The 21831-nt window shown below is 37.7% G+C and overlaps 1 protein-coding gene across 8 annotated transcripts in view; it reads right to left on the minus strand.

Annotated features, from left to right (window-relative positions):
• Positions 1 to 21831, minus strand: part of NAALADL2 (N-acetylated alpha-linked acidic dipeptidase like 2) — a 1621055-nt gene that overhangs the window by 1435224 nt on the left and 164000 nt on the right. The window contains exon 4 of one of the 8 annotated variants that reach the window (XM_049867805.1): positions 640 to 693. The exons of the other annotated variants lie outside the window; for them this stretch is intronic. The gene's annotated coding sequence lies outside the window, so the exon portion shown is untranslated. The remainder of the gene's footprint in view (positions 1 to 639; positions 694 to 21831) is intronic. 8 annotated transcript variants of the gene reach the window in all.

A 21831-nucleotide genomic window follows, 5' to 3' on the forward strand; every position in this document is an offset into this window, starting at 1 on the left:
GGATAAAGTGCCTTTTAACTCTCACAGTCAAATAATTATTCTTTTCCAGACAATCCAGCATTAAATATATATATATATTTTATTTATTTATTTATATATATATATATATATATGACATATTATTTGACAATAATTGACTTACTAAAATTCTGGAGGTACAAACTCGAGGTTGAGGCGCAGAGTTCTAGATTTAGCAGGTATAGAAACTAGGATCAGTAAGTTGAAAATTACAGAAGGGAAAGGACAAGCACGGGGCCTGATCAAAAGAAAAAAATGTATCATTTCAAGTTTCTCTACGGCAACCAAAACTCAGAGAAAGACAGGAGATGATTCCATAATCTGCCATTTCAGTTTTATATTTTATACTACCTAGACCAAGTTTTTACTAAGGAAAAAAAAGGACGGGGGGCTGTAATAAAATCTTCGTAATGTGTGGGGAAAAACCCCACAAAAGCAAAATCAGTAATACTCAGTTATTCAAATACATTTGCTTTATATATCATAAACATAAAACTAGAACTTGATAACTATATTCTAATTGTACAAAAATAAACAAGAATTGTATAATGTACAAGGATATTAGCATTTTTAGGTTTTTAAAATTATAAGTCCAATAAAAATAATGAAACATAATTTTACCATTTATGTGCAAGTTCAAACAGAGAGAAAATCCAATCTCGTCTAAAATGATCCCTAAAGAAAACAAATTTAAAATAGTTACCACATGGTAATTTTCCAATAAATAGATCCCAGTTGACTGATTTAACTGTGGACCTTTTTCAATAGTTGCCTTATAACTGTCAAAATCTAAAACAGAACAATGCACGTTAATACAAGAAATCTGGCTAGACAGCTAAGTAAAAAAGGGTCTGGTTTTTGTATTTTTTATATGACTTATTTTTACTACACATATAATAGATCTGTAACTGTTTAAATATGACTTTCTCACTGCAGTTTGAAAAAATATATTTTTTAAGAATAGCTTGATTAAAAGTATAATCTCAGGACAAGATAATTATGTAAAATCAATTAGAGTCTGAAAGCCCACAGTACCCTATTTCTAACTTTGTTCTTGTTGTTTTTAGGTGCCCTAGAGTTGGTTATGACTCACAGTGACCCAACGTACAACAGAACAAAACACCTCCTCATCCTGCACTATCCTCACACTCATTGCTGTTTGAGCCCATCGTTGCAGCCACTGTGTCAATTTATCTCATTGAGGATCTCCCTCTTTTTCACTGACCATCTACTTTCCCAATCATGATATCCTTCTCCAGGACTAGTCCCTCCTAAAACATGTCCACAGTATGTGAGACTAAGTCTCATCCTCGCTTCCAACACAGATTTGTTCGTTCTTCTGGCAGTCCGTGGTATATTCAATATTCTTTGCCAACACCATAATTCAAAGGCATCCATTCTTCTTCCATCTTCCTTACTCATTGTCCAGCTTCCGCATGCATATGACACAATTAAAAATACCATGGCATGGATCAGGCACATCTTAGACTTCAAAGTGACATCTTTGCTTTTGAACACTTTAAGGAGATCTTTTGCAACAGATTTGCCCAATGCAATGCATTCTTGACTGTTAGTTCCATGAGCACCGATTGTGGATCCAAGTAAAATGAAATCCTTGACAACTTCAATCTTTTCTCCGTTTATCATGATGTTGCTTATTGACCCAGTTATGAGGATTTTTGTTTTCTTTATGTTAAAGTATAGTCCTTGAACTTCATCAGTAAGTGCTTCAAGTCCTCTTCACTTTCAGCGAGCTATGTTGTATCATCTGCATATTGCATGTTGTTAACGAGTGTTCCTCCAATCCTGATGCTGCCTTCTTTTTCGCATACACCAGCTTCCGGATTATTTGCTCAGCATACAAATTGAATAAGTATGGTGAAAAAAATACAACCCTGATGCAACACTTTTCCTGATTTTAAACCATGCAGTATCCCCTTCTTCTGTCTGAACAAGTGTCTCTTAGTCTATGCACAATTTTCTCATGAACACAATTAAGTGTTCTGGAAATCTCATTCTTTACAATGTTATCCATAATTTGTTATGATCCACACAGTGGAATGCCTTTGCATAGTCTGCAAAATACAGGAAAACATCTTTCTCGTATTCTCTGCTTTCACTCGAATCTCTCTGATATAAGCAATGATATCCCTAGTTCCATGTCCTCTTCTAAATCTGGCTTGAATCTCTGGCAGTCAGTGTACTACTGCAGCCATCTTAAAATTATCTTTAATATAATTTTACTTGTATGTAATATTATTGATATTGTTCAATAATTTCCACACTCTGGGGGATCCCATTTCTTTGGAATGGGCACAAATATGGATCTCTTCCAGTCATTTGGCCAGGTAGCTATCTTCCAAATATCTCAGCATAGACAAATGACTGCTTCCAGTGTTGCATCCATTTGTTTCAACAACAATTCATCTCAACTGGTATACTGTCAATTCCTGGAGACTTGTTTTTTGCCAGTGCCTTCAGTGCAGCTTGGACTTCTTCCTTCAATACCATCACTTCTTGATCTTATGCTACCCCCTGAAATTGTTGAATGTCAACCAATCCTTCTCAGTACAGTAGCTCTGTATTCCTTGCATCTTCTTTTGAGGCTTCAATATTTTTTCCATAGAAACCTTCAATATTGCAACAGGAGGCTTGCATTACTTCTTCAGTTCCTTCAGCTTGAGAAATGCTGAGCATGTTCTTCCCTTTTGGTTTTCTAATTCCCGGTCTTTACGCATTTCATTATAATGCTTTGTCTTCTCGAGCTGCCCTTTGAACTCTTCTGTTCAGCTCTTTTACTTCATTATTTCTTCCTTTTGTTTTAGCTTCTTGATGTTCAACAACTTTCAGAGTTTCTTCTTACATCCATTTTGGCCTTTTCTTTCTTTCCTGTCTTTTAAATGACCTTTTGCTTTCCTCATGTATGATGTCCTTGATGTCATCCCATAACTCATCTGGTCTTTGGTCATCAGTGTTCAATGCATCAAATATATTCTTAGCATAGTCTCTAAATTTAGGGGGGATATACTCAAGGTATATCAAGATCTTTGGATCTCGTGGACTTGTTTTAATTTTCTTCAGCTTTAACTTTAACTTGCATATGAGCAATGGGTGGTCTGTTCCTCAGTTGACCCCTGGCCTTGTTCTGACTGATGATATTGAGCTTCTCCATTGTCTCTTCCCACAGATACAGTTGATTGATTCCTATGTATTCCATCCAGCGAGGTCCACATGCATATTTGCTGTTTATGTTGTTGAAAAAAGGTATTTGCAATGAATGAGTCGTTGGCTTCACAAAATCCTATCATGCAATATCTGGCATTGTTTCTCTAACCAAGGTCATTTGTCCTTCTTCTTCATCGCCAACTTTGGCATTTCAACCACCAATAGTTATCAATGCATCTTAATTGCATGTTTGATCAATTTTAGACTGCAGAAGCTGGTAAAAACCTTCAATTTCTTCATCTTTTGCCTTAGTGGTAAGTATGTAAATTTGAACAATAGTTGTATTAACTTGTCTTTCTTGTAGGCATATGAATGTAATCACTGACAGCATTGTATTTCACGATAGACCTTGAAATGTTCTTTTGATGATGAATGTGACACCATTCCTCTTCAATTTGTCATTTCCAGCATAGTAGACATATGATTGTCCAATTCAAGATGGCCAATACCAGTCCATTTCAGATCATTAATGCCTAGGATATTGATCTTCAAGTATTCCATTTCATTTTAGACAACTTCCAATTTTCCTTTATTCATACTTCCTATAGTCCATTTTCCAATTTTTAATGTATATTTGCAGCTATTTCTTCTCATTTTGAGTTGTGTTACATCAACAAATGAAGGGCCCGAAAATTTTACACAATTCACATCATTAAGGTTGACTCTACTCTTAGGCAGCAACTCTTGCCCAGTCATATTCTGAGTGCCTTTCAACCTGAGGGGCTTGTCTTCCAGCACTGTATCACTCAATGTTCCACTGCTATCTGTGAGGTTTTCCCGGGCAATTTTTTCAGAAGTAGATCACCAGGTCCTTCTACCCATTCTGTCTTAGTCTGGAAGCTCCAATTAAACCTGTCCACCATGGGTAACTTTGCTGGTATTTGAAATACCAGTGGGTTAGCTTCCAGCATCACAGCAACGTGTAAGCCACCATAGTACGATAAAATGACAGACAAGTGGTGATATTTTTACTAGAATCAATACATAATGTTAAAAACAACATAGAAATGGGCATATATATTGAATATTCTTTTTGAGAAAAAAACATTGTCTTGTCAAAAGTATGAGCACAATTTCAGATAATTATTGAATGACAAATTATTCAGCTCTTCAGTATGGTATAGTAGGGGGATTCAGGTCTTCTCTTTTCTTCTATCATTGGTGACCTGAGGAATAATAATTACACAGCTTATGGGTGAGCAAAATTAACAGGTCTTTATATCTACTATGTTATATAGGGTCACTATGAGTCGGAATCAACTTGATAGCAGTGGGTTTGGTTTTCATTTTTTATACCCCAAGAAAGTTTCAAATTCTTAAAAAAAAAAAATGTGATCAAAAGGTTACTCTTTTGGTCCTGACAGTGAGACTGTGTATTACTCAGAAACCTAGGCATGCAGGACTGAATGTGTAGAAAAGAGTCCTGAGCTGGCAGTCAACTTACCATCTGATCTTGAGCCTTTACTCTTTTGTATGTCAGGGTCCTCCTTTCTTTCCACCTTTATAATTCTGATTTAATTTCTATATCACATAATCTCTCAATGTGATCCAGTGGTATGTATGCCCTATAATGTATGTATGATGGATCTTACATAGCACAAATTCTCAAAGCACGTGTATATCATTTCTCCCATTTGTATAGTATCTAGAGAAAACTAAGCCCCAGAATAATTTCTATGGGGTTAGACCCTATTTATAAAAAAAAAAAAAAAAATTTATCCTACTTATGGAGCCCTGGTAGCACAGTGATTCAGAACTCGGCTGCTAACCAAAAGACGAGTAGTTCAGATCCACCAGCCGCTCCTTGGAAACCCCGTGGAGCAGTTCTACTCTGTCCTATAAGGTCGCTATGAGTTGGAATCAACTTGACGGCAATGAGTATGTTTTTCCTGATTTTATCCTATTTATAGGAGTCCTGGTAGAACAGTGGCTAAGAGCTCGGCTGCTAACCAAAAGGTTAGCTGTTCGAACCCATGTGCCTCTCTGAGGGAGACAGATGTGGCAGTCTGCTTCTGTAAAGATTACAGCCTTTGAAACCCTATGGAGTTGTTCTACTCTGTCTTATAGGGTTGCTATGAGTCGGAATCAACTTGAAAGCAATGGGTTATCCTATTTATATGGCATTTCGATTCTATATGTGGAAATTTTAAAATAAAATCCACTCTTTCCTATATGTATAGAATATTCTGATGTTGGTTGGGCTTCTGAACTGAGAAGAAAAATGGTAAGAACACATCAAGGACCATATTTTTAACCATTACATAATTCAATTACATAGAAATTACGTAAATTGCTGAAAAATGAAGTAGGAGTAGGAGAGTTGTAAGAGATGAGTGTGGAGAGGTGGACCATAGGCCATACCCTAGTTCACAGTGAAAGAAAAAGCATGGACTGACGAGTTTTAAATCAAGGAAGGATAAGCTCAGATTTGCATTTTAAATAGTTTACTCTGTTGCAGTGTGGAGATGGAAATGAACAAGGAAAAAACTGTATATATAACGGCTCATTAAAAGGTGTGCAGAAATAGTTAAAAATGAACAAGGAAAAAACTGTATATATAACGGCTCATTAAAAGGTGTGCAGAAATAGTTAAAAATGAACAAGGAAAAAACTGTATATATAACGGCTCATTAAAAGGTGTGCAGAAATAGTTAACACAACAGACCTGAGACTACTATACTTAGAAAGGCTTACTTGCAGATTGGCCCTTGGCTTGCATTTAGGAATTTGATTTCAGGAGGGTTCCCTGAATAGGAATAGTAAGAATGGCTTGCTGTGCTTAAACTATCAGTGCAAACAATACAGTTTATGCTGAACACTTGTTTTTCTACTGGAAGATCAGAATTTTGGTATGTGCGGGACAGAAGGTGCCTATGCTATCAGCCCCAATAATAAGCCTGGGCACTGAGTCTCCAATAAGCTTTCCTGGCTGACAATATTTTACCTGTGTTGTTCCAAATCATTGCTGGAGAAATCAATCACATCCTGTGTAACTTCACTGTGACAGAACTCCTGAAATCTCATGCTTGGTTTCCTCCAAACTTTGTCGCATATGTCTTCCCGTTTGCTGATTTTGTTTGGTATCCTCTCACTATAATAAATCGAGGCAGTGAGTACAACTACATGCTGAGTCCTGCAAATTCTCCTGGTGAATCATCAAACCTGGGCATGGTCTAAAGGACCTCTGACAGAGAAGGCTTCATCTTCTCAGACATGAAAAAAACTCCAAACTCGTGCAAAGGTTGGCACAAAAGGGATGAGATGCAGATATATGTGGTGTTAAAAGCAAGGACATCTGAGTCAGTCAGACTTGGGTTCAGATCTCAACTACAGAACCAACAAGCCATAAGCAAGGCTTTATATAATGGAATATTTCAGAAGAACTGTCTAGCACGCAGTTGGATATTCTATTCTAAACTGGTCACATGGTCTGTAGGAGGAGCATTTTTGGAGGCATATGAAACCAAGAAAAGAGGTGAGTTCTCCTAAGTAGAATGTGTGTAGTCAGAGGAGTGCATCCAGGTCTAAATCACACACCAAACCAACAGTTAGGGCAGAAAGTGAAAGAGGATCCTAAGTTACAGTGATGATTCTCTAGGAGTGGTTCCTAGACCAGCAGGATCAGCATCACCTAAAAACTTGTTAGAAATACAAATTTTCACTTCCTACCCAAAACCTATGGAAATTCTGGGGCCTACCAATCTGTGTTTTAACAAACCCACCAGGTGGTTACAGGCTAACCACCCAGTCAGTGTGTAAAAATAAAGTAATTTAGTATCTGCATATGCAGTGAGAAAGCTGAAGAGAGCCAGACCAATAATGTGCATGAAAGTGTTGTGAGAGAAGACAGTCAAGGATGTATGTGCTAGCAGCGTAAATGGCAGAGGTACAGTGAGATAAAGACTTGGATGGGTTTACTGCACTTGGCAGTTTGGCTGTAACAAAACAGTTTCACAAAAGTAGTAAGAACAGAAGTCAAATGCAAGAGGGTTAAGGAAAAAGAATGGAAGGTGAGGAAATGACATAGAGATCCAACTACTCTTTCTAGAATTTTACAGGAACAGGATGGGATAGTAATCTGAGACAGTCATGGCAGGTTTTACTGTTGATATTGTTGTTTTCGCTATCTTTTTTTTTTTTTTAAGGTGCAAGAGACTTGACTATGTGATAGGCCAAAGAAACAGAAAAAAGAAACAATACATTGGGGGGAAAAAGAAAGGATAGCCAATACAGCAAAGTAAACCAAAAACCAAACCCACTGCAATCGAGTCGATTCCAACTCATAGTGACTCTACAGGACAGAGTACAACTGCCCCAGAGGGCTTCCAAGGCTATAAATCTTCACAGAAGCAGATTGCCACATCTTTCTTCCACAGGAGCAGCTGGTGAGTTTTAACCACTGACCTTTTGGTTAGCAGCTGAGCACTTAACCAACCACTGCATCACCTGGACTCCTTATAGAGCAAAGTACAGAACAAAAAGAGAGAGAGAGTATGCTGCATGAGATGGACAGAGGATTGATAGCAAGTGCTGGGGAGTAGAGCTGAAAGTGTAAACCACCCAATGGCTGTATGGTCTTTTTTTCCCAAGTGGCATGATTTTCCTTTCATGTTGATCATTGGCAGAGAGAGTGAATTGTAATAATCCATTATGCATCCCTGTTATTTGACATAGTAGAAGCTCAGTAAATGTTTCATAAAAGAATAAATGGAGAAATTATGTAAAAGCTCACTCCATTTCACCAGAAACTGGTCCTACTGATGAAAGAGAAGGAGGGAGAGAGAGGCAGAAAGGGGAGAGAGAGAGAAAGGCATAAAAGAGGGAAAGAGGGAGAAAGAGAAAACTGTTGAATGTGAGGTGTGTGCTGGGGTGGTCCCTACCAGTTCACAGGAGCTGAATATATGCATCTCCTCTTAACTCCACATTCATTGATTAAATTCTGGCATCTTGAAATTGCCAATAATGGCAATGTACTTACACAACAGATATAGGCAAACACAGTGTTTTGCTTTTCTGGAGAGTCAGTGTTAAATATCACCAACATACCACAGGAAAAGTGCTAAGAGTTGGCAGAGTAACGAAGCAAGAAACTAGAAACTTCAGGTTTCCTCACTCTGAACTCCATCAGTAAAACTGTAAGGGGGAAAAAATTCTGACATCTGGGCTAGGTACCTCTTAACTAGGACTCTGAAAATTAAGTAATTTACATAGCTGGTAAGTGGCATAGGCATTTAAACTTACTTATCAGACTCTAAAACTTATTTCTATATTTCCCATGCTTTTCATTAAAATCGCTTGGACCTCTGGTTAAAACATATATCCCCCATTCCAGGCCTACTAAGTCAGTCTTCAGGGCAAGGACCTAGAAATCTATATGACCTACATGGCTCTTGTTAGCAGGCGAATCTGGAAAATAGCGCACTATATCACATCGTCTCTGCAAGCCCCTTTTGGTTTATTAGTCTAGTTCACTAACATAAGACTCAGAGCCATAGCCCACTTCAGGAATAAATACTGGGCACTGGGTAGGAGTATATTTTGTAGCTCTCAGTAACAACAGATGCATAGAGATTTGTGGAGCCTACAAAAGTCAGAGAGAAGTTGCCTTGACTTGGGATTATTCTCAGCATGGTCCTTTGGTCAGAGGTGATCGGGCCTTGGGAAACCAGCCTACAATAGCTATGAAATAATTTCCATTTTATAGTTGAGGACAGAAAGGCTTAGGAGGGGTTAAGAAACTTGCCTAGAGGCACATAACAGGTAAGCGAGGAAGGCAGAATTTAAACATTCTGGTTCCATGTTCGGATCATTTCTATAGGTTGCCTTTACATTCTTTGATGGGTTAAAGTTTTAGAAAACAAATTTCAAGATTGGCAATGACTGTGTCAAAGCATCATCCATAGAAAGCAAAACCTGGGTAAGGACTCTCCCTCCCCTCTAAGCTACACTTTAAGGCAGCTGACTAATTAAAAGAAGAAAAATTCTCACTCAATCTTAGTTATTTACAACCTAAAACAAGTAGTCCTTTAAATTTAGACATCCATATTCTGGAACCACGTAAGTATCACAGAAAATAAAGAAATGAGTAAGCTACTTTATAAACCACAATAACAAAAAGGACCATGTAATATACTAAAGCTTGCAGAACTCTGCCAGCATCTGGTAGCAATGTCATTAAGCATCAGTGTTAGCCTCATTTATTGCTCACCCATCATTACTCTTCAAGAAGTGGAGATCTGCCCTCCATCATGCCAGCAACAAAGGTTTCGGGTGAAGAGGAAGCATTAATACATGGGCATAAAAGACAAGCCATACATAAGGATTACCAATTCATGAATTTGATCAGTATAATTAAACAATGCCCTATGGATATAGTCTGTGGTCCATTTAATTTATATCTTTAAGAAGTCAGCATTACCTACAATACAGAAATCAGCTTTCCCACTTTTTTCAGGAAAGCAATGTAGCCACACTGATTAAGAGTGGGCCAAACTGTCTAAGATTGAATTCCAGCTCTGTGAGACCTGGGGCAAATATATGGGGGAAAAAAAAACAAAAAAACACATCCTTGTGCCTCAATTTCCCCATCTGCAAAATAAGGACAATAATAGCAGTACCTTCCTCAAAAGTCAAGATGGGATTAGTTAAAACTCATAAAACACTTAGAACAGCATCTGCCATGTACTAACCAGATAAAAAAAAGTTTGCTAAAAATTACTCTGTTACTCTTTCAAACCAGCTCTGTCCTTGAACCTAATTATATCATAAATGGATGAGAGAGTTCATACTGATAATAAGAGTAATTTCTTTAGCAATTTACAGTTAAAAGAATTCATTAAGAGGGTTAATATGGGAAGAAGCTCTCTGGAATACAGGAAGTTATCTTCCAAAATCTAAAGAATATAACTATTCATATTGTTCTACAGAAAAGTTTAAAAACAAGTGAAATCAGCTTTGATTACATTGAGTTTGAGCATTCTATAGCCTGCTCACTCATCCTATCACTTTGATGGATAGAGCTATGGGAAGTTACAGCTAGGCAAGCTGGAAAATCTCTCCCTCCCTCTCTCTTTCTGTGTCCCACATACATACACACTCACACACCAAATACAGTCACAATTAAGCATATTAAATTCAAGCCTAATGCTAAGCAATTTATTCTTGCAAGAAACAAATTAGGTCATAAAAGATCCTGCAGTGAGATTTTTGGCTTAGCTCTCAGAGCCAATGAAAACTGTTGTTTTAGGCGAATTGCCATTCAGATAAATAATGTAAATACGAGAATGTAATAGAAGAAATGCCCTGTTAGTGAGGAGTCAGATTGGTCAACTTTTCAGTTCTAAAATGATTTCTTCGCATATGGTAGTTTCAAAGGTTCTCTTTAGATGGGATCAAGTAAATGTATTCACTTTAAATATCTGATTAATCACCTAAAGATATAAAAGCCTCCAATAGAAGATTCCTTGATACCAGAATTATGTAGATCATTCCTGAGCACAGGTCCCTATCTTTGCCCAACTACTGATTCTAATTCCTAATTGCTTTGTCAGGTATTGTTCCCTCAGGATGGATTAAAAATGTAGCCTACTATGCCATCTTTAAAAAAGAAATGCTCTATTCCAAGATTAAAACTCCAACAGTCTATAAGACAGCTTATAAAACTCTAGGCTAGCTTTCTTCACAATGAATTGCTGGATAACATCCTTCAGTGTAAGCAACCTACATAATAAGGATTTGGGATGACTCACTATTAAACCCAATTTGTGCTGAAATCTCAACTTTTAAAAAATAACTCACACAGGTATGACTCTTAAGAGTATTATTAAAGCAACAGCAAAATGTTTAAAAATTATTTCAGCTGAGAGAATAAAAATCTTGACAGTTGTTGAAAAGTACACAGACTTATGTCTGATGGGGTATTATGGCCAATAAAAGCAAAAAATAAAAAACAACAAACTAAGCAAACAAATACACTCAGGCACAAACTAAAGAGAAGCATTCTTTGAGAATATCTGTATATAGTGTGGAGCCCTGGTGGTGCAGCGATTAAGCATTCAGTGGCTAACCAAAAGGCTGGCAGTTGGAATCCACCAGCCACTCCTCAGAAACCCAATGGGGCAGTTCTACTCTGTCCTATAGGCTCGCTTTGAGTCAAAATCGACTCAGTGGCACTGGGTTTGGCTTTGGTATATTGCATGCTAACTTTTCACCCTGATATGAGAATCTGAAACTCCTAATTACCCAAAGATTGAAGTTCTGAGAGAAAAAAAAAAATGTATTTTATTACAGTAAGTCTCAAGAGAGGAACCAAACTTCTTGGAATGATCTTTCAGAGTGCAAAGTGAACTTTGCACTTCTGTCTTGGCCCATTTAACTCATCCAAGCATCAGGTCCCCTCGTAAGAAAAATGATGGAAGTTTTCAAATCCATGCTCCATCCATCAGGTGTGCTACCAACTTCAAATGACAAGTTTCCCTTCAACTGAGTCAACAGAGACATTCTCTGCACTCGTCATATGGTGGCAGTTATACTGAGTACTCAGACTGACACTCTACTGTAGAACCATGAGCTGGAAAATCTTTTTGTATTCTGCTGTGATTTTATCTGTCATGGATGGTTCTTTCCATTTGTCCAACCAATTCTAACACAATTCCCTATTCGCCTTTCTCCCTCTTAGGGATCTACGAAACATATACAAAAGGCTAGGTAGAAAAGAGTATAACTTGAGGCCTTATTCTCAGAAAGCCACTGGAAGGGGAATGAAGCCTTGCCCATTTCAAACTATACAGCAAAAATTATTACTGTGTATCCTTCAGTTCATCTATCCCCAGAGAATCAGCCAAGGTTCTTAGGCTATCGACCTCCTTCACAGCCTTCAGATAATGAATAGTGTCTGTTGAATCTGGGGGTCCCCTCTTGAAGAGATGTTAGTTCTGCTCTCTCCTCAGTCACAGCTGCTGTTGCTGTGGTTGTATTATTAGGAAGGGGAAATCTGTTCACCTCTCTGGATTCGGTACCAGCAGCAACTGTGGAGAGAGGAAACATGTGATACTAATGGAAACCTGTTTTTAAATTTTATCCTTGCATTTCACTGAAATAGCTATAGCTAGCATCTAATGAATATCTACTCTCTATCAAATACTATGCTAAATGTTTCCATGAATTATCTCAACTAATCCTCACCAGTCAACCAACAAGCAGAAAAGAATGAAAGAACTATGAGGTAAGTACTGTTACTGTATCCACACTAATGATGAAGACATTGAGGCTTAGAGAGATGGTGGGGTTGAAGTTTGAATCCAGAAAATCATTGTTATACTGCTAAAAGGAATATAGTCACTGCTTTATTCACTTATGTATTTGTGTGCATCATTTTGCTTTTTCAATATCCAATAAAGCACAACTCCTTTTTCATCTGTTCAATTTTACAAAAAGTGATCAGCACGGTAACAAAAATCTTCAGAAGCATTTTGATTTGTTGACTTCTTTTCATTGACTCTATCTAGCTTTCTACTACCACAGCTTGGTTTGAAATGCCCAAGTTATCTTTCTGAAAGTATTTGTGGCTTAGTTGGCTACATTTGCTCAAAATCTTTGTCTTTTATTCTATTTCAGTGTTGATGCAATCATGAATTGGCATAATCTCCCTGAATGGTAATTTGGCAGCAAATACCAAAAGTCCTTGAAATCTATATACTCTTTGACCCAGACATTTCTAGAAATTTATCATGGGTGTGTGCACATAATTAGCTGCCAGGATATCCATTGCGGTCTTATTTATAAGAGTAAAAAACTTGAAAACATTCTTACTGTCTACCATTAGGGAGTTGGTTAAATGAATACAGTACAATACATACAATAAAATACCATCTTAAAAGAAGTTAATTTAGACTCACAGTGCCTGGCACACATAGGCACTAAATAAATAATTGCTTAATCCACAGGTGAATAAATATTCATCAAAATTTGCAGTAATTTTTTAAGGTGCTAGAAGTGGCTTTACCCATTTTTGTAAATTGTGTTTTTGTTTACATATATATAATATGGAGAGCTTGTTATATACAAGGCACTGCTCTAAGCATGTTACATGTATTAACACACAATCCTCATAACAATCACATAAGGAATATGGTATTATTATCTTCATTCTGTAGATGAGCAAACAGAGATGCAGGGAGGGAAAGTAACTTGCCCAAAGTCATACTACTAGTCTACAGCCTATATAGAAAAGTCTGGAAGGCTATTCACCATGGGAATAATGGCAATAGTGGTTATTTCTGGTTGTTGAATAATTATCATTTTCATTAGTTTACCAAAATTTTCTCAGTTTTCTACAATGAATGTGAATTATCATATAATTTTTTTTTAAATGAAAAACGTTGGCTGCCTTTTGACTGCAGAATGAGCTAAAGACAAGAATGTTGTGGGTCTTATGACTGATAACTACGAACAGACCCAGGGTAGGGACTCTGATACGCCACCTCTACATCTTTAGACGTCTTCAAATTGACAATGAATCCGGGCAGTGATTCCTTCTGAACCTTGACACCTCACAGGGTAGAAGAATAATATTGTTCTAATCCATCAACATTGTTCTTTTGCTCTTGCCCATTTGAAGTCATGTTACTGATGTCTATTTTCTCCTTTAAGGTTAGCACACAGTTTTTATGCTCTGCCCTTTGCCTTTCACTAGCAGAAGATTGAAATCGATATTTTAGGTTTTTATGATATAGTGAGCTCAGCTGCTACTCCTGCAAAATAGCCTAATGCAGCAGTTCTCAGCCCTGGCTACTGATTTTTTTTTTTTTTTTTTAACTCCACAAGTGATTCTAATCCACAGCCTAGGCTGAGAGTTTCTGCAGCACATGTATTATGGCATAGCTTGTCACCCTACTTATGGGACTTCAAGGGTCAGAGTCACAGTGTCAGTAACTGAAACTAACAAGGCATTATAGAATATGTATTATTATGCATTTGTATGCATAAATCTGTTGCCTTTGAGTAGATTCCAACTCACAGGAAACCCTGGTAGTGTAGTGGTTAAGTGCTACAGCTGCTAACTAAAAGGTTGGCAGTTCAAATCCACCAGGCACTCCTTGGAAACTCTATGGGGCAATATGCCGCTCAAAGGCACAGGTTTGGTTTGGATTTTCAGAGACCCAGTGGGACAGAGTACAACTGTCCCATAGGGTTTTCAAGGCTGTAATCTTCACAGAAGCAGACTGGCACATCTTTCACCACTGACTTTTGGGATTAGCAGCAGAGCCCTTTAGTTACTGCACCCAAACAACAACAAAAAAAGCCAAACAAACGGTACTGTTGAGTTGATTCCGACTCATGTCAACCCTATAGGACAGAATAGAACTGCCCCGTAGGGTTTCCAAGGACTGGCAGGTGAATTCAAACTTTGGACCTTTTGGTTAGCAGCTGAGCTCTTAACCATTGAGCCACCTGGGCTCCATTGCACCCCAGGGCTCCTTTTATTGCATGTATACAATTAGTAAAACAAGCTTTCCAGTTTCATTTAGAATGAGAATGGGTTACTGAATATAAGCAATATATCTGATTGAGATATTAGATTTATAAAAGAGTATGAGAGTAAGCATGTGCATAAAACTAAAAAAAACAAGAAAAAGAGCTTCTGAAGAAAAGTAAAGTAATCATAGTCTCGTGATCAAACTGAAATTGTGTTCTACGTGAAATCATGTTGGCTTGATAAATAACAGAACACCAATCTGCACACAATAGTATCCAGAATTTGGTGAAAATTCACAAAGGGAAGATCAACAAAACACATAGCAGCAAACAATGACAAACACTTGAAATGGTACAGAATAAAAACGAAGCCATTCTCCAGGATAATTAGCTTTCCTGCTATGTGCAGGCCTGCACTTAAAGTTGGGCTAGGGCACTTGAACATCCTTCGTTGAACCACTTAAGATAAAAATAAAAACACATCTTAAGTACAAACAACAACATTTAAAAATAATTTGCTGTGAGCAGGCTTGTAGGAAGCTGAAATATATACCAAATGTTTCTTCAACCTAGTCCCAGTAATCACATACCTTTGTGTGTGCGGGTGCTTATGTGTGTGCACGTGTATTTGTTTTTGTTACATTTTTTTTTTCTGATTGCCTTCTTAAACATTGTCCTGTAGGGTTGCTATGAGTCGGAATCGACTCGACGGCACTGGGTTTGGTTTTGGTTTTTTCTCATATTCTTTTTTTGCATTTGTAAGAGTGATTTTCCAACCTTTTCATCAGCTGTTCTTTATCAGTCTTTTTCTGGTTGCTGTTGTTTTCCAACCCTTCTAAAAGAGGAAATCTTACCAATCTAATGGTTCTTTTGGGGTGACCTCATTCAATCCCATGGTTTTAAATATCATCTTCATGCAGAGGACTCCTAAGCCTACGCTACTAGCCCTGGCCTCACCCAGAGACCCCAAAGTCAAACATGAAACAGAGTGTATGATATCTCTATTTGTATATCTAATAGTCTTCTCAACTTATACTTAGGATTCTCTCCCACCACCACCCAGTTGTCTTCTCAGCAAGGGGCACCCATTTATTCCAGATAAAAACTTAGATGCTATGTTTGATTTTTCATTTTCCCTCATACCATAAATTTAATCTATCACTGAATCCAGAATCCAACCACTTTTCTCTCTCCCTGCACTATTTCTGCCACGACCTCTTGACTTCCATTCCCCCTTCTTATAATACGTTCTCCAAACACCATCTAGAGAAATCTTTTTAAAATGTAAATCAGAGCACATCACTTGCCTGTTTAAAGCCCGCCTCAGGTTGAACCTTGACATCTCACAGGGTAGAAATCTAAATTCGTAAGTCTAGTTAAGGCTCTAATGATCTTGCTCTTCCTGCTCCTCAACCTCACCTTACTTTATTCTCCCTCATGCACTACAGTCCACCCATCCTCAACCTCACCTTACTTTATTCTCCCTCATGCACTACAGTCTACCCATAGAGACTTTCTTTTCCAAGAACATAACATATTCATTTCCAGTTTTGAGTCTCTACACCCTTCTCCCCGGATCTTTGCATGCTGTTGGTAGATAGGGTACCTATCCCTAATGTCTATTTTCAGGTAGAGTGATTTCTACTTCTGTGACACTTTTTGCCTCACTCTCATGTTTTCTCTCTTCTGATAAATTTCAGAATAGCTGGACATGCTCTGCTTTGCTCTGCCTTTCTTCCTCTGGAGGGTGTTACAGCCCACACTGCACACAGGCTTTATGCGTGTAAGGCCTTCCCGCCTAAAGACATTGTCAGAGACTGGGAAGGTAAATCTGATCAACTTGGCTTTCACATTGAGCTAATCCTTCAACAGAGCTTCTATCGGGTAAAGGTGCTATTTCCGTACTTAGTCCTAATTTTATTTTTTAGTTTGTTCAGAAACCAGTATAAAAGAGGGGTACTTTTAATCAGGAATACCATCATAGACTTCAAAAAATTACATTCACATGCCATATTAAAGACATTATATTGTGAGGATCGTAGACAGGTAGATTCTGGAAAGTTTTGGTAGAAATAGGAATAGTTGGAGTCCTGTTCAATTATTCTGTTCCAAACAGAAAAAAATATCCTGTTCTAAACTATAATTAAAAAATCACTGATACCTAATGAAGGTTTTTGATCAATTTTGCCTTTTTAACAATATTAATGGTTTCATCAAGCTCTTTCTTAGTCCATGAGTGTAATCTAGTAGTACCCTTATCAATATTTAAGGAAAACATTTTCAAAAAATCAACAGATGAAAACGATGTAATTCTGATGCTGTTTACCTGAAAGCGGAGTGACCTAATGCACTTTCTGATAAAATATAACTGATATTCCTTTTCAGCATATCTTTAAACTTCGGTCTTTTTTTTTTTACAGAAAAAAAAGATAACTAAGGAAACCTGATCCACTGCCTTATAGAAGAGTTCAGTTACTTTTTAAAAATGCAAACAAGAGCCCAAACCATATAACGCATCCACTGACTGGGCCTGGGATTAGGAATCCACAATAAAAAGAAAAGAACCCAAAATATTCTTTGAATAAGTGAAATTTTCAACAGTTGGGCAATATTGTGTGTGTGACAGATACGTAAGTAAAGAAAATAACATATTCATACTTCTGCTTTATCTTCAGTAAATAAGAGACTTACAACATTTACACATGTGACTTGTGTTGTTAGGCGCCCTCGAGTCAGTTCCGACTAATAGCAACCCTACGCACATCAGAAGGAAACACTGCCCCACCCTGCAACATCCTCACAATCACTGCCATGCTTAAGCCCACTGTTGCGGCCACTGTGTCTACAGTGCCTTCCAACCTGAGGGGCTCATCTTCCGGCACTATATCAAACCATGTTCCCCTGCAATTCATAAGGTTTTCACCAGGTAATTCTTTTCAGAAGTAGGCCACCATGTCCTTCTTCCTAGTCTGTCTTAGTCTAGAAGCTCAGCTGAAACCACCATGGGTGACCCGCTGCTATTTGAGTACCGGCGGCATAGCTTCCAGCATGATAGCAACATGCAAGCCCCCACAGTACGACAAACTGACAGATGTGTGGGGGACACATGTGATCACCAAATAACATTTGTTGAATTCCTAAGAATTATACTTTGCATCTTACACTGTAAGCTTTCTACTGACAGTAATGATGCCTGTTGACTTACTTGATCAAAGTCAGCCACCTGATTAAGCCATATTCTTTTTTTTTTAAAATAATGATAACAAGTCAATGAATAAAGCAATATGACAGAATAACTGAGTTGAAGTTTTCCTGTGGGAAGTATAAAATATTTTGTTGCTCATTAATTTTGAAGGTGGGACTCAAAGAAAGTAGATGTGGTCCTTATGATGAGTCTTTTGTGCCCAGAGATCTAACACATATGGAAAATTATTCCCCTTTCTATAATATGCCATTAGTCTTCTCTCCATCCACGTTCATTTCAGTCTTTAAGCCTAAATTCTAAATATTCAAATGAAGAAATATATAAGCCCTTGCTTTTCTAAGTAATGTGTGGATTATAGACAAAAGCTTTAAAAGAGAGAGAAAATATATATAATAGCATCCAACCTCTATGTGTACCCAAGAGGCTGAGGCATTATCATAATGCCTCTATTACGGCAATTGCTGAAATTAAATGCCTGCAGTTTTGACCTTAAGGAGTATAATGCAGTGCTTGCTGTAATAAAACACTTACTGTAAATGCTTAACCTTGAATAGATTCTATATTCATACAATTTCACAATAGCTATTTTGACAACTGTCACTATCTATTTAATAAATAAGCCACATTGAAACATCTCATGTTACTTTTTTGTTTATCTCTGAAATATCTTTCTTCTTCCTTGCAAGTATGTATTGCCTTCCAGGATCTTTATTGATTAAGACTCCCCATATACTATAAAGGAAGAATGGCATGGTAGTTTGGTGATTATTCAAAATGTAAAGAACTTAATGGGAAAAATATTCATGGAGCAGCATGTTTAAAAGTAAGGGCTCACAGGTACAGTTTTACAGGGTACATATGATTCAGGATGAAATCATATAATTGGCAGCACTTATTATGTTATAGATTTATGCTTGGCTTCGCCATCACTTTGCATTAGTGTTATCTCAGCTGCTTGCTATTTAATAACTTGGTATTAAATGATTATGTTTCATTTAGAAGGGACCATCAAAAAGATGTAAATATGGTTTTTATTGCCTTTGCAGTATAACTATAATGAACAACATGTCTATCTTGTAGTTTAAATTACGTTTGCATTGTTAGCCAAATGAAACATAGAAGTTACCTGTTTCAGCTCTTAAAATATCAAATTTAGAGAACAAGAGATGCTTTGAGAAGCAATCAAGTAAGAACTGATGTCCAGAAATAAATGATGATCTTCTGTCATAAAAATTAAAGAATTTGTAAAGAAAAGCAGATATGGCTGTAGATTCTATTATCCAATGATAATCCTTCATTTCCCAGGGTCTTCTGTGTATACTAACTACACCTACTCCTCACTTATCCACTATCTTGTTTATCCAACATTTTGCATTTACAACTTTGAAAAAAATCCCAGGTGATGCCTCCAGTGGTCTGGGCCCCATGCGGTGGCAAGGAAGCCATGGTGGGGAAAGAGGGCCTGCCATGCCACGAGCATATCAAGACATGCCAGGGACACCCAACTGGCAGTGAGAAGCAGGGGTGGGGAGACACTGGCACTGAAGACAAGGCATGGCCCCCGACTCTTGCATAATGCCAATTTTGCATAATGACCGGGTTTTTGGAACCTAACCATGTCAGTAAGTGAGGAGTAGGCGTGTTAAATGCAACTATAGGTTTCTGTTTGTTATACTGTATTAATTTCATTTTCTTAAAAGAGAAGCCAATATGTCTATATCTTGCAGTGTCAGGTATTCCATAGTCAGCTAGTCTACTAACTCGTGCTACTGATTTCTACACTAGTTGTCACCACTTCCTTATCCCCCATTTACTCCTTAGTTCATTGATTTGCTTTCCTTCCCTATCACTCCATAAAAATGCCTTTCTCGAAAATCAAAAATGCCAACCCAATAACTGAAATCAAATTGATGCTCTTTTGTATAACTAATTAACCTAGATTTTATTTTCTACCCCTTATTTGGTATATTACGCAAATCACCATATGCTGTTGATTCTATCTCCTTATCTCAGTCAGAATGCCTTAATGGTGCTGTAGAAACAAACAACTTCCAAATCACCATGGCTTAACACAATGGAGATTTGTCATTTGTATCTTATGTCCATCAAGGGTTAGTAGGAGCTCTACTCACATGGTCACTCAGAGAACCAAGCAATGGATTTCTCACCATATTGAGTATTGCCTACCACAGTGACGAAAGAAACAAAGAACTCTGAAGAATCTTGTATCAACATATAATGCTGTAGTCCAGAGGTGTTAAGCATCAATTTTTTTTTAGAAATTCACTGGCTAAAACTACTCCCTTAGTCCCATTAAACTATAAGGTGTCGGGAAGCATAATCCTATCATGTGCCCAAAGATGGTGGGTGGGAATCTGTAAATATTTGGTGAACAATAGTAATCACAGCTCAGAACTTTTCAAGGCTCCTCACTAATAACAGGATAAAATCGATTATCCTATGTATCCACTCTCCTCTCTCTCTACTCTCTTCCCTTCACAATTTGCTTCACCCTTACCCACCCAGAATTTGTTACTGAATTACATGCAGTTTTCTAGGAAATGGCATGTTCTTGAATGCATGTATGATTTTGTACCAATTATTCCATCTGCTTCTCTGATACTGGAAAAACTTCTATTCGTCTTTCCAGTTTTATATCAAAATACAGCTTCCCTCTGAAGTCTTTCCTGGCCCCACCCAGATTTTGTTTCACATTTTGCATGTGCTGTTCACTCATTAAAATAAATATCTTGGCTTTCATGACACCATTCTATTTTGATTTTCTTCCCTCTCCCTGATAGTCAGCTTCTTGTGAAATTTGTTCCTTAAATGTTGGTGCAGTGGTGGTAGGAGTGCAGGAGTTTGATCTCTGCCCTCTGCTCATGCCTCCTAGACAATCCGGTCAATCTGGTGGCTTCAATTATCATCTACATACGGATGACTCCCAAATCTAAATATTCACTCAGTCATCTCTCTTTAGCTACAAAGAAATACACGCAACCAACTATTCACAATTTCCCCCTGGTCATCCCACAAATGGAAATTATCATCCAATACTCAAATACTCTTACGGGTTTTCTGTTTCACAGTTGACAGGCATAACAGCCCCCTCAGTGACTTAAGCTAGAAGCTGAGAGTGATTCTACGTCCCACCCTCTTTCTCATCCCCACATTCAATCAGTGAGCAAATTTTGCTGATTTTACCTCTTATGTATCTCTCCTACCTCCTGCTTTGCTACAACTTACTTCCAGGTCTCCATCTTGCCTTACCTCTTTGCCTCCTTGTAGAGCTCTTTACTTCCAGTTTTGCCATCTTTCATTCTGTCCTTCTCTCTGCCATCATAGTTTTCTAAAATACCAATCTGATCGTCTCACTTATGTATTAGCAATCCATCACAATTCCTTGTGGCTTTAGCTGAACACCTAAGGCTCTGCCTATCCAGATTCCAGCAGCTCATAATCTGACCAGTTAAAATAACTTCTGGTCTATAACTCTTCAATCCACAGTGCCTTTTCACCTGCAGTATTTCCCACCTTCTTCTATTCCTGGGAAATGCTTACTTATTCTTCCACACACAGCTCAAAGTTACTTATTCAGTGAACATTCTCTGAAGAATTTAATTTATATATATCTCTGCCCCTAGACAATGAGACCTATGATGACTCAGTGCCTACCTAGCCCAATAATGGGCTCACAGCAAATGCTCAGTATATAAGTGAATTTTGGAAAGATAAAAAAGTGATGTAGGCAAGTAATTTTCCTGGATTATAATTTAGAAAGTAGGAAAAACAAAGAAGAAATAGATGAGCACGGCATTTGTATGACTCTACAACTAAAAAGAAATGATGCAGATAGAAAAGATAGTGGTTCACATTCCATAATCTTCATTCTGCTGGATTAGTCTCAG

This window comes from Elephas maximus, chromosome 23, assembly GCF_024166365.1.
Source record: "Elephas maximus indicus isolate mEleMax1 chromosome 23, mEleMax1 primary haplotype, whole genome shotgun sequence".
Lineage (NCBI taxonomy): Eukaryota > Metazoa > Chordata > Mammalia > Proboscidea > Elephantidae > Elephas > Elephas maximus.